The sequence below is a fragment of the Puma concolor genome, chromosome E3, assembly GCF_028749965.1.
Source record: "Puma concolor isolate L17-30 chromosome E3, mPumCon1.1.hap2, whole genome shotgun sequence".
In the NCBI taxonomy this organism is placed as follows: Eukaryota; Metazoa; Chordata; class Mammalia; order Carnivora; family Felidae; genus Puma; species Puma concolor.
In genome coordinates, this window is record NC_141682.1 from 31121726 (window position 1) to 31136504 (window position 14779).

The following is a 14779-nucleotide window of genomic DNA, read 5'->3' on the forward strand; positions in this document are numbered from 1 at the left end:
AATTATAAGCAGATTCCTGTCCCCCAGGACTCATCGAAGAGAAAAAAATGTATTTATGGCTGTGAGGAGCCATTAATCTCTCCACTTATGGCTTCACATACAGTTGGACAGTGGCTGCAGGATTGGGACTCTCCCTCTCTTTTCTCTAGAGATGCTTTTATCAAGTCTCACCTGGGCATTTTATTAAAAATTAGGCCTTGAAATATTGGTTTAATAAGCACCTTAGTTAGGATCCACTGAATAAGATTTCTTCTTTGGGATCCTACCCTGGGATCATTCATTCTTTCCAGGGGGCTGTCTCATTTGCATGAAACTTCTCTTGATAGTCAAAAGCAAGTCAAAAGCAGTGTTTGTTCGGGGAAAGCAGAAAGGGGGCAAATCATCCTTGGAAAATGGGGACACGAAACATTTTGTGGTTTTTGTCTGTGTGGCTGGTTGCTGCTGTGGGATCATTCAGAACCGGATGCAAGTCACTTTTCTCTTCCTTCTTAACCAATTGAGCCACCCAGGCACTCCTACTTTTCTCTTCCTTCTTATCTAGACCATCTCTTCCATAATCTTCCTGCTATCTAATGTGCATTAATACTTAATGTATTATTGCTTAATATTCATGTATTAATTAGTAGGACAATAGTGTATGACTTATCTTTGGCTGCATAGCCATACTACCTTAAGGAGTATGGGTGAACCATACTCCTTAAGCTTAGGAACTTAAAACAACTGACATTTATTATCTCACAGTTTCTCTGTGTCCAGGTGTCTGGACACAGCATAACTGGGTCTTCTGTGGGGCTGCATTCAAAGTATCAGCTGGGGCTGTGGTTTCATCTGAGGTTAGACTGGGGAAGGATCTCTTTCCAAGCATGCATGTTGTTGGAAGAACTCAGTTCCATGGTATGGGACTAAAAGTTTTAGTTTCCTGTTTTCAGTTTCTAGAGGCCACCGGTAGTTCCTTTCAACCTGGAGCTTCCCAGCATACATTGGCTTCCTGAAGGCCAACAAAGGTGGGAGAGACTCTTGCAAGACAGGTGCTACAAGCTTATGTAATATAATCATGTGTAGCCCGTTACCTTTGCTATATTCTATTGATTAGGAACAAGTCACAGGTCGTGCCTATACTGAAAGGGAAGAGAGCACACAAGGGCAAGAACACGAGGAGGTGGGAAAGATGGGGTCACCCTAAGAATCTGCCACAATGACTATCATCAGTGACGATGATAATTTAAAAGCAGCAATAATAACTTTTATTATTTGGTACCTAAGTCGCACATGAACTTTCAAAGTATATATTATTAATCAGTCTTACTTTACCCATTAAGAAAACTGAGGGTAAGAGATCCAGCTAAATCCACACATCTGTTAAGTCAGGAATTGCAAACTTAAAATCCTGCAGGGGCCATGCAGGAAAAGTCCATGAATGAAATGGGAGAGGTAGGGCTCTGCTATACCAGAGCAGTCTTGATATACCTACAGGAAACTTCCTGGTCCATCCTAGCTGATTGGCTTTTCATTAAAACTCTAATCAAAGAGAGAGAGAGAGAGAGACAGAGACAGAGAGAGAGGGAGAGAGACTTTTTTTTTTAGGGCAGTTTTAACTTTACAACAAAATTAAGAGGAAGGCACAGAGATTCTCCCCTGCCCCCACACATGCATAGCCTCCCTCATTATCAACATCATTCACCAGAGTGGTACATTTTTCAGTAAATGAACCTACATGGACACATCATAATCATCCAATGTCCACAGTTTACCTCAGGGTTCACACTTCCTGTTGTATATTTCATGAGTTTGGACAAAAGTATAATGGCATATATGTATTATTATAGTATCATACAGATGATTTTCATCTTCCTAAAAGGCACTCTCTACTTTTTAAAATTGGGTCATTGATTACAAAAAAAGTTCTGGCAGAAATAAACATAACTCTAAGAGCAATTTATTTCAGGAGTTGCTATTCGGGGATGCAAGTAGCGGATCTGAATCCAGGTTTGTTCCGTGGACTTAGCCTATTTCTCAGGAGTAGTTTTTAGTTGTGAGTGACAAGAGACACATGAAAAAGGACTTGCACAGAAAACTGAATCTATTGATTCCCATAACTGAAAAGAGTAAGACCCCAAAGTCTCATAGTTGGATCTAGGGCTCAAAGACGTCATCAAGAATGTGTCTCTCCAAAGAACCTAATTTAAAAAATAGGCCAAAAATTTGAATAGACATTTCTCTTGAGAAGATAACCAAATGGCAAAAAAGCACATGAAAACATGTTTAATATCATTAGTCAATAGGGAAATGCAAATCAAGACCACAATTAAATTTACAACTTCATACCTGCAAGGTACTACTACTACTAATAATAATTAATAATAATAAAAACAGATCATACAGGGAGGAGCCAAGATGGTGGAACAGGATGGAAGTTTTTTTGTGTCTTGCATCCATGAAATACAGCCAGATCAACACTAAACCATCCTGCACACCTAGAACACTGATCTGAGTATTAACACAACAATCTGCACAACCTGAACCACAGAACTCAGCAGTATGCAGCAGGGAGAGGTGAACTGGGGGAGAGAGAAGCCCCAAAGGGCAGGGAGCTGTTTCTGCTTGCAGACAGAGGATGGAGACGGGAGAGAGTTCAGAAAAAGCACCCACCCACCACCAAAAGCAGCTGGAGAGAAAGTGGAAAAGTGGAAACAGCCACAGGGACTAAACTAAAAAGGGAGAAAGGAGAAAGGAGAGGGTTGAAATTCCATTAAGACTCTAGAAACAGGGAGGGCAGAGTCTGAAACTCCGCAGCTCATTACCTGGCGGGGCTCTGGTGGGAAGGGCGGATCCCCAGGTGCAGAGTGAAGGCCGGTTATCCTCCAGTCACATGGGGAGAGGCAGTTTCCTTGCTAGGAGGACATCTGGTCTAGGCTGTGGCCAGATGGTCCACAGCAGACCCCAGAGAACAACCACATTCGCTGGTGCTGGAACAAGGTTGTTAAGGGAGAAGTCTGGGGCCAGATACGTGTGGTGATTTTCCATGATCCCTGAAACGTTGCTGCTACACAATCATGTGAACTTTCTCTGGGGCAGGCTGGCACCCGGCCGCGGTCTCTGGGCGTTGGCAGCAGCAGCGGTCCTGCAAAGGTTCCTGGCTGTGGCTGCCACCGGCCATTGCTCAGGGAGACCCTCCTGCAGAGGATCAGAGCGGGTCCAAGCCGCAGTTCCCCCGAAGTGAGGGGTCAGGAAACACAGCCGCGTCAGAGATAAAACTCAGGAGGGAGGTGCCACCTGGCAACCTGAATGCTTGCACGGACAGTGTAGAAGCGGGAGCGGAGGAAGCCAGAGACAAAGGATGGGTGCACAATTGCTGGTTGGGGAGAGCACAGAGTTTTGATATTAGAGACTGGGGCAGTTGGGTGACGCCATTTTCCTGGCTCCCACGCTTGCGCATACACACCTGCAAGCGCCACAACAATCCCCTCCAGTAAGCTGAGCAGGCCATCTAGTGGGAACAAAGTCATTACACCAAGCCCCGCCCAACTGGGCCAACCTCGCTCTTCAGAAATACAAGTCTCTCCGCCTGCCTAGTTGATGGATTATAAAGCACTTCATAGTTTGACTTCAAGGGGAAACCGATGTAATTTCAATCGTATTTCAGTCTGTTTGCGGGTCCATCTATTCAATTTATTTTCTTTCTTTTTAGTTTCCTTTTCTTGAATACAGAAAGAGAAAAATTATTTTTATTTTCAATTTTTATTTAAAATCTTCTTCTTTAATTTTTTCTACTATATTTTTTACTTCTTTGTAAAATTTTTGAATTCTATTTTACTTCCATCATTTCATTTTATTCTAATTCATTGTATTCATTTTTTCAAATTTTCAAACATTTTCCTTCCCCCCCCCCCCCGTTTTTTCTCTCAACTATTAAGTTCCTTTCAACAACCAGACCAAAACACACCTAGGATCTAGCATCATGTATTTGATTTGTGTGTGTGTGTGTGTGTGTGTGTGTGTGTGTGTGTGTGTGTGTTGTTTTTAATTTTTTAATGTTAATTTTTTTTTACTTATCAATTCCTTTTCTTACTTCAAAATGACGAAATGAAGGAATTCACACCAAAAGAAAGAGGAGGAAGAAATGACATCCCAGTTCTTAACCAACACAGATACAAACAAGATGTCTGAACCAGAATTTAGAATCACAATGAAAAGAATACTAGCTGGGGTTGAAAATAGATTAGAATCACTTTCTACAGAGATAAAAGAAGTAAAAGCTAGTCAGGACAAAATAAAAAATACTATAACTGAGCTGCCATCTCGAATGGTTGCCACAGTGGCAAGGATGGATGAGGCAGAGAAGCAAATCAGTGATATAGAAGACAAACTTATGGAGAATAATGAAGCAGAAAAAAGAGGGAGACTAAGGCAAAAGAGCATGATTTAAGAATTAGAGAAATCAGTACTCATTAAGGAGGAACAACATCAGAATCATAGGGGTCCCAGAAGATGAAGAGAGAGAAAAGGGGTAGAAGGGTTATGTGAGCATATCAGTGGAAAACGTTCCTAACCTGGAGAAAGACACAGACATCAAAATCCAGGAAGCACAGAGGAGTCCCATTGGATTCAACAAAAACTGACCATCAACAAGGCATATCATAGTCAAATTTACAAAATACTCAGGCAAGGAAAGAATCATGAATCCAGCAAGGGAAAAAAAGTCCTTAACCTACAAGGGAAGACAGATCAGGTTTGCAGCAGACCTATCCACAGAAACTTGGCAAGCCAGAAAGGAGAGGTAGGATATATCCAATGTGCTGAATTGGAAAATTATGCAGCCAAGAATTCTTTATACAGCAAGGCTGTCATTCAAAATAGAAGGAGAGAGCAAAAGTTTCCCAGAAAAACAAAAATTAAAGGAGTCTGTGACCACTAAACCAGCCCTAAAAGAAATTTTAATGGGGACTCTCTGAGGGGGAGAAAAGACAAAAAAAAACAAAAAACAAAAAACAAAAAAAAGATCTCAAGTAACAAAGACTAGAAAGGACCAGAGAACCACCAGAAACTCGACCTCTACAAGCAACATAATAGCAATAAGCTCATATCTTTCAGTACTCAGTCTAAACATCAATGGACTAAAGGCTTCAATCAAAAGACATAGGAAAACAGAATGGATAAGAAAACAAGATCCATCTATATGCTGTTTACAAGAGACCCACTTTAGACCTAAAGACACCTTCAGATTGAAAGGAAGGGGATGGAGAACAATCTATCGTGCTAATGTTCGACAAAAGAAAGCCCAAGTAGCCAATCTAGACTTCAAAATAAAGACTGTAACAAGAGATGGAGAAGGGAATTATATCATAATTAAGGGGTCTGTCCACCAAGAGGACCTAACAATCGTAAACATTTATACTCCAAATGTGAAAGAACCCAAATACATAAATCAACGAATCACAAACATAAAGAAACCCATTGATAATAATACCATAATAGTAGGGGACTTGAACACTCCACTTACAACAATGGACAGATCATCTAATCACAAAATCAACAAGGAAACAATGGCTTTGAATGACACACTGGACCAGATAGACTTAACAGATATATTCAGGACATTTCATCCTAAAGCAGCAGAATACACATTCTTCTCCAATGTACATGGAACGTTCTCCAGAATAGATTACATACTGGGACACAAATCAGTCCTAAGTAAATACAAAAAGATAGAGATCATACCATGCATATTTTTGGGCCACAATACTATGAAACTCAAAATCAACCACATGAAAAAATTTGGAAAGGTAATAAACACTTGGAGACTAAAGAACATCCTACTAAAAAGTGAATGGCTTAACCAAGAAGTTAAAAAGGAAATTAAAAAGTATATGGAAGCCAATGAAAATGATAACACCACAGTCCAAAACCTCTGGGATGCAGCAAAGGTGGTCATAAGAGGAAAGTATATAGCAATCCAGGACTTCCTAAAGAAGGAAGAAACATCTCAGCTACACAACCTAATACTACACGTTAAAGAGCTGAAAAAGAACAGCACATAAAACATAAAACCAGCAGAAGACAGAAACAATAAAGATTAGAGCAGAAATTAATGCTATCGAAACCAAACCAAAACAAAACAAAACAAAAAAAAACCCAGTAGAACAGATCAATGAAACCAGAAGCTGGTTCTTTGAAAGAATTAACAAAATTGATAACCCCTTAGCCAGTTTGATCAAGAAGAAACAGGAAAGGACCCAAATAAATAAAATCAAGAATGAAAGAGGAGAGATCACAACAAACACAGCAGAAATGAAAACAATAGTAAGAATATTATGAACAATTATACGCCAATAAAATGGGCAATTTGGAAGAAATGGACAGATTCCTAGAAACATACACACTACCAAAACTGAAACAGGAAGAAATAGAAAATTTGAACAGACCCATAACCAGTAAAGAAATAGAATTAGTAATCAAAAATCTTCCAAAAAACAAGAGTCCAGGGCCAGATGGCTTTCCAGGGGAATTCTACCAAACATTTAAGGAGGAGTTAACACCTATACTCTTGAAGCTGTTCCAAAAAATAGCTGTTCCAAACTCATTGTATGAAGCCATCATTACCTTTATTCCAAAATCAGACAAAGACCCCACTAAAAAGGAGAACTATAGACCAATTTCCCTGATGAACATGAATGCAAAAATCCTCAACAAGATATCAGCCAATCAGATCCAACAATACATGAAAAAAGTTATTCACCACGACCAAATGGGATTTATACCTGGGATGCAGACCTGGTTCAATATCTTCAAAACAATCAATGTGTTTCATCACATCCATGAAAGAAAGGACAGGAACCACATGATCCTCTCAATAGATGCAGAGAAAGCATTAGACAAGATACAACATCCTTTCTTGATAAAAACCCTCAAGAAAGTAGGGATAGAAGGATCATACCTCGAGATCATAAAAGCCATGTATGAAAGACCCAACACTAATATCATCCTCAATGGAGAAAAACAGAGCTTTCCCCCTAAGGTCAGGAACAAGACAGGGATGTCCACTCTTGCCACTGTTTTTCAACATATTATTGTACGTCTTAGCCTCAGCAATCGAACAACACAAAGACATAAAAGGCATCCAAATTGACCAGGAGGAGGTTATTTCACTCTTCGCAAATGACATGATACTCTACACGGAAAACCCAAAAGATTCCACCAAAAAACTGCTAGAACCAATGCATGAATTCAGCAAAGTGGCAGGATATAAAATCGATACAGAGAAATTGATTGCATTCCTATACACCAATAATGAAGCAACAGAAAGAGAAATCAAGGAATCGATCCCATTTACAATTGCACCAAAACCCATAAAATACCTAGGAATAAATCTAACAAAAGAGGTGAAAAATCTATACACTGAAAACTATAGAAAGGTTATGAAAGAAATTGAAGAAGACACACAAAAAAGAAAAAAAAATATTCCATGCTCCTGGATAAGAAAAACAAATATTATTAAATTGTCAATACTACCCAAAGCAATCTACATATTCAAGGCAATCCCTATCAGAATAACACCAGCATTCTTCACAGAGCTAGAACAAGCAACCCTAAAATTTGTATGGAACCACAAAATACCCCAAATAGCCAAAGCAATCTTGAAAAAGAAAACCAAAGCTGGAGGCATCACAATCCCAGACTTCAAGCTGTATTACAAAGCTGTCATCATCAAGACGGTATGGTACTGGCACAAAAACAGACACTCAGATCAATGGAACAGAATAGAGAACCCAGAAATGGACCCACAAACGTATGGTCAACTAATCTTTGACAAAGCAGGAAAGAATACCCAAATGGAATAAAGACAGTCTTTTCAGCAAGTGGTGCTAGGAAAATTGGACAGCCATATGAAGAAAATAAACCTGAACCACTTTCTTACACCATACACAAAAATAAACTCACAAGGGATGAAAGACCTAAACCATCAAAATCCTCAAGGAGAAAGCAGGCAAAAATCTCTTTGACCTTGGCCACAGCAATTTCTTACTCAACATGTCTCTGGAGACAAGGGAAACAAAAGCAAAAATGAACTATTGGGACCTCACCAAAATAAAAATCTTCTGCAGAGTGAAGGAAACAATCAACAAAACTAAAAGGCAACTGACAGAATGGGAGAGGATATTTGCAAGTGACATATCAGATAAAGGGTTAGTATCCAAAATCTAGAAAGAACTTTTCAAAGTCAACACCCAAAAAACAAAGAATCCAGTGAAGAAATGGGCAAAAGACATGAGTAGACACTTCTCCAAAGAAGACATCCAGATGGCCAACTGACACATGAAAAAATGCTCCACATCACTCATCATCCGGGAAATACAAATCAAAACCACAATGAGATACCACCTCACACCTGGCAGAATGGCTAACATTAACAACTCAGGCAACAATAGATGTTGGTGAGGGTGCGGAGAAATGAGGATCTCTTGTAATGCTGGTGGGAATGCAAACTGGTGCAGCCACTCTGGAAAACAGTGTGGAGGTTCTTCAAAAAATTAAAAACAGAACTACCCTACGACCCAGCCATTTCACTACTAGGCATTTATCCACGGGCTATAGGTGTGCTGTTTGGAAGGGACACATGCACCCCAATGTTTATAGCAGCACTTTCAACAATAGCCAAAGTATGGGAGGAGCCGAAATGTCCATCGATGGATGAATGGATAAAGAAGATGTGGTATATCTGTACAATGGAGTGTTACTTGGCAATCAAAAAGAATGAAATCTTGCCATTTGCAACTACATGGATGGAATTAGAGGGTATTTTGCTAAGTGAAATTAGTCAGAGAAAGACAAATATCATATGACTTTACTCATATGAAGACTTAAAGACACAGAACAGATGAACACAAGGGAAGGGAAGCAAAAATAATATAAAAACTTGAAGGGGACAAAACATAAGAGACTCTTAAATGTGGAGAACAAACAGAGGGTTACTGGAGGGGTGGTGGGAGGGGGGATGGGCTCAATGTGTAAGGGACATTAAGGAATCTACTCCTGAAATCATTGTTGCACTATATGCTAACTAACTTGGATGTAAATTAAAAAAAGAAATTAAAAAAATGGAAAGAACTGGTGTTGGTGACAGTGTGGAGAAAAGGGAACCCTCTTGCACTGTTGGTGGGAACGCAGACTGGTATTGCCACTATAGGAAACAGTATGGAGGTTCCTCAAAAAATTAAAAATAGAACTACTATATGATCCAATGATCCCTCTTGTGGATATACACCTAAAGAAAATGAGAACAGGGTCTCAAGGCGATATCTGCCCCCCACCCCCATGTATACTAGAGCATTATTCACAACAGCCAAGACATGGAAACAATCTAAATGTCCACTGGTGAATAGTGGGTAAAGAAAATGGGAAAGAGATATATACAGATACATATATATATATATATATATATATATATATATATATACACACACACACATATACATATATATACACATATGTATATATATATATCTCAGAATATATATATATATATTTAGATATATATATATATAAATTTGGATACATTTGTTTATATATATTATGATATATATTTAAGATGTTATTTATATATTCTACATATCGTTATATATTCCTTATAAAGGAAGGCATTCCTGCCATTTGTGACAACATGGATGAACCTTGAGGGCATCATGCTAAGTAAGACAAGTCAGACCTAGAGAGACAAATACTTTTCTATCTCGCTTACATGTGGAATCTTAAAAGGCCAAGGTCCTAGAAATCGAGAGTAGATTTCTGGTTATCAGGGGCTAGGAGGAAGGGAAAATGGGGAGAGCCTGGCCACAGAGCACAAACTTCCAGTTATAAAATGAATAAGTTCTGGGCATCTGACATCTAACATGGTGATTACAGTTAATACATACTGTATTATAGGGGAGCCTGGGTGGCTCAGTGGGTTAAGTATCCGACTTCAGCTCTGGTCATGATCACATAGTTTGTGGGTTTGGACCCTGTGTCGGGCTCTGGGCTGGCAGCTCAGAGCCTGGAGCCTGCTTTGGATTCTGTGTCTCCCTCTCTCTCTTCCCCTCCCCCGTTCATGCTCTGTCTCTCTCTGTCACTCAAAAATAAATAAACATTAAAAAAAATAAATACTGTATTATATAGTTGAATGTTGCTAAAAGAGTAGATCTTAAATGTTCCTAAAACAAACAAGAAATGGGGGGCACCTGGGTGGTTCAGTCGGTTAAGTTTCCGACTTTGGCTCAGGTCATGAGCTCGAGGTTCGTGAATTTGAGCCCCACATCAGGCTCTCTACTGTCAACAGAGTCTACTTCAGATCCTCTCTTCCCCTGTCTCTCTCTCTCTCTCCCTCCGCCTCTCCCCTACTTGTTCTCTATTTGTCTGTCTCTCTCTCTCAAAAATAAATAAACATTGAAAAGACAAAAGAGACAGTAATTATGTGATATGATGGCAGTGTTAGGTTAACACTCTGGTGGTAGCCATTTTGTGATGTACAAGCATAGCAAATCAACACATTGTTCACCTTAAACTTACAAGATACTGTATACCGATTATATCTCAATAAAGTGGGGGGTCAGAGAAGAAAGTTCTGGTGCTTGCTACAACATGGGTGATCCCTGAAAGCATTATGATAAGGGAAGTACGGCAGGCACAAAAGGACACATGGTGTATGATTCCATTTCTCTTAAGTATCTAGAACAGGCAAATCCATAGAGACAGAAAGCAGATTGGAAGTTACCAGGGGCCAGCGGGGATGCAGACACACTTCTGAATGGGCGCCAGGTCTCCTTTTGCGTAACAAAAAAGAAAGTCCTGGAACAATGGTGATGATGGCACAGCCCCGTGAATGTGCTAAGTGCCACTGTGTGGTACACTTTAAAATGGTTACAGCGGTGGATTTTATTTTACGTTGTGTGTATTTTACCACAATAAAAATAGAGCATGTCTCCTTTACCTCTCCCCTTGACTTTCGTCTGTGTTGGCCTCACTCACTCAGGTTTCTTGCGCTGGGGATCAGAGGACTGCCAGGAGATATAAACTCATTTTCATTTCTTCCAGCAACTTTAGTGGAAAGAGGTAATTTCCCAACCTTCCCACAAGCATGTGGGCCCTGCCTCTCTTGGGCTCTGATTGGCTGGGCTTGCTTCACCCGCCTTTCCCAGAGCCAGTCACGTGGCCAGTGTGATGCGATTTTCCAGTAGAGTCATGGATGCTAAATTGAGGAATGAGCACCCCTGAATGGTAACTAGAGGAAGAAGTGATTCGTTTTGACTGAGGAGGGAGGGTTCGAATAGGATTCGTTTGGTGGAGAAATGGGGGAAGCAATTCCCAGGTACAAGGAGGATCGTGGGCACGAAACATGTGTATTCCGGACAGAGTACAGAGCCCACTGTGGGCGGGGCTTTGGTGTGACCCTTGAGAAGGGTGCTGTGTTATGTGCCATGTTCACAAGAGGTCTGCCCTGCACCTACATGTTAACCGACAGAGTAACAGACGGTACGGCAGAGGTTCTAGATTGCACATGTGTCCTCCTTGTCTCTATATTTCTAAACAATATGCACGTGATTACCATTTTACTTTTGGGTTCATCCATTTGAAACCTTAGTCACTGATTTTCTATCATCACAGAGCAGAACTGGGGTCTCATAAACTCTTTCATTATCACCCTCCTAGAACAGTTATTTTATCATTTTTAAAAATGAAACCAACACACTTTATACAAGGGCTCTTATGTTCATAGAGGAGTTCAATTTGTGTGGGCGTAGTCTCCCTGCCCCATCCCTAGCTTCCAGAACAAATCCCCACAGCCAGCGGGGCTCGGGGTAGTGTAGACCGGCAGTGGGCTGGGCTTCAAGCACTGGACAGCTCATGGGGCCATCACGTCCCCGAAGTCCTGGCTTCTGTCACTCTGTTCCCAAGGAAGCTGTACATATCAAACCAGAGACTTTATATGATGCTGGGCAAATGGTTTCATCTCTCCACTCCCCTCTCAAGAGGAAAATCACCAATTCCTCGTGACCCGCTTAGAAGGGTGCCCTCACTTGGAGCCACTTCAGGAAGGAGTCTGCTGGCTGTCCTCCCTTGTCCCTTCAGAGGGACTTTAATCAGAGTTTATTCGCTCAAGGACTCTTGAGGACAACAGCTTTATCATCCCTCAGCATGCTTTCCTGTCCTCCTGCCTGCCCTGTGTCTCAAGCCTCTGAGGCTAGCACTGCCTGCAGGACTGGCTTTCTGGACCATCAGGAACACACTCTGCCTCTTGAGGAATAACCCCCTTCAAATGCAGCAGCATGGGTGTACTAGTCGTGGCCATCGTTTCACTCCTGCCTTGTTTCGCTGGTAGATGGGGAAGGCGGGGGACGGCCAATGAGGAGAGAGAAGCTGGTGGAGCAACCTGGTGGGGGGGGGGGGGGGCTGGATGGGAACACCTTTGATTTCACAGTCCTGTCATGGATTCTGTGTGCTCCCAGACCCCAGTCCTCCACCAGAGCCACTGAAGAGGACAGAATAAAGTGATTGGTCTGTTTCTACAACCTGGACATTTTGGGCCACTTGTAGACCCAAAGGTGGCCTGGAAAGCTCGCTCAGAGAAATAGCATGCGTCATTCATGAGGACCTGTTGCAAACTTCTAGGACTCTGACATGTTCGTTCTCACAAAACCTTAAATGGGGGCTCCTGGATGATGCAGTCATTTAAGCGTCCGACTCTTGGTTTCCGCTCAGGTCAAGATCTCACGGTTCATGGTTTCGAGCCCCGAATCGGGGCTCTGTGCTGGCAGCGTGGAACCTGCTTGAGATTCTCTCTCCCTCTCTCTCTGCCCCTCTACCAATTGCACTGTCTCTGTTTCTCTCAAAACAAATAAAGCAAAGCTTGTTAAAAAACAAGCAAAACCCTAAACATCTTTATGTCATTATTACCCAACCCATGAGAAACAGGAAGAAGACAGATAAAGATGTATTTCCTGGTGACTATCGGTGCCTGGGAGGCGTCTCTGACTTGGGGCGGAGGACGCACAAGCCACCCATCAGGGAAGCGGAAGACGTTAATCCGGCTCTGAGGACTGGGGTTGAGAGAGCAGTGAGGTCAGGTCACAGGCAGCATTTTCCACGTGTTACAGGAAAATGGAATCTCTGATGACAACCCGTATTAGAAATCTCCTTGATGCAATTCTTACATCACCAGTGCCTGCGGCGGTGGGGACAGGGTGGTGACAGAAATAGGAAAACCTCATGTTCCCCAAGTCATCTGGGGAGAACAATTCACAGCACTGGGAATAATTCTAAACTCCCCCAGCATGGGGTTCACGACATCCCTGCCCAAGCCTCACTTAGAGAGAGAGGCTTTCACAAAGAATTTTTTGTTTTCAGTTCCAAATTAGGATAGCTTCCAAAAAGTTCTCTCTCATCGACTATTCCCCCTCCTCAACATAACACAGTCATCTCCCATCTATATGTGCTCAGGGCTAGTGGTGAAGAAGATGGAGGAAACTTTAGCAAAAGATACCTTGAGGGGCGGCGCCTGGCGCCTCAGTCAGTTAAACGTCTGACTTCAGCTCGGATCATGATCTCTCTGTTGGTAAGTTCGAAACCCACGTCGAGCTCTGTGCTGATAGCTAGGAGCCTGGAGCCTGCTTCGGATTCTGCGTCTCCCTCTGCCTCTCCCCAGTTTGTGCTGTGTCTCTCTCGCTCTCAAAAATGAATGAACATTAAAAAAATAAAATAAAATAAAAGATACCTTGAGGGGCACGTGGGTGGCTCAGTCAGTTAGGTGCTTGACTCTTGATTTTGGTTCAGATCATGATCTTACGGTTCATGGGATCGAACCCCACGTCGGCCTCTGTGTTGACAGCATGGAGTCTGCTTGGAATTTCTCTCTCTCCCTCTGTCTCTGCCCCTTCCCCACCCATGCGCTCTCCTCTCCCTCTCTCAAAATGAATAAATAAACATTAAAAAAAAATACCTTGACATTTTGGCCTGAGCATTCTGGTTTTCAAAATAAATCTGGAATAATACCCTTTGGCACCCTCAGAAGTTCTAATTCTAGATTTTATGAAAGTGGACCTGTTGAGAATATGTTTGGCTGTGTTTACAAATACTGGCTTAAGCATTATCACATTTTTTTTTTTTTTATGTGACAAGAGCCCAGATGTAAGCAGTCTAAAGACAGTATGGTCAGTTCTAGTATAATAGGACAAAGGCACTAAAAATCACTGTGTTATGCAAAATCGCACAGTAGAAACCACAATCTTTTTTTAAAATATAATTTATTGTGAAATTGGTTTCCATACAACACCCAGTGCTCACCCCAACGTGTGCCCTCCTCCCAGCCCATCACCCACTTTCCCCTCTCCCCCACCCCCCATCAACCCTCAGTTTGTTCTCAGTATTTAAGAGTCTCTTATGGTTTGCCTCCTTCCTTCCCTGTAACTTTTTTTCCCCCTTTCCCTCCCCCATGGTCTTCTGTTAAGCTTCTCAGGATCCACATAGGAGTGAAAACATATGGTATCCGTCTTTCTCTGCCTGACTTATTCCACTTAGCATAATACCCTCAAGTTCCATCCATGTTGCTACAAATGGCCAGATTTCATTCTTTCTCATTGCCAAGTAGTATTCCATTGTATATATAAACCACATCTTCTGTACCCCTTCGTCAGTTGATGGACTTTTAGGCTCTTTCCATAATTTGGCTATTGTTGAAAGTGCTGCTATAAACATTGGGGTGCATGTACCCCTAGGCATCAGCACTCCTGTATCCCTTGGGTAAATTCCT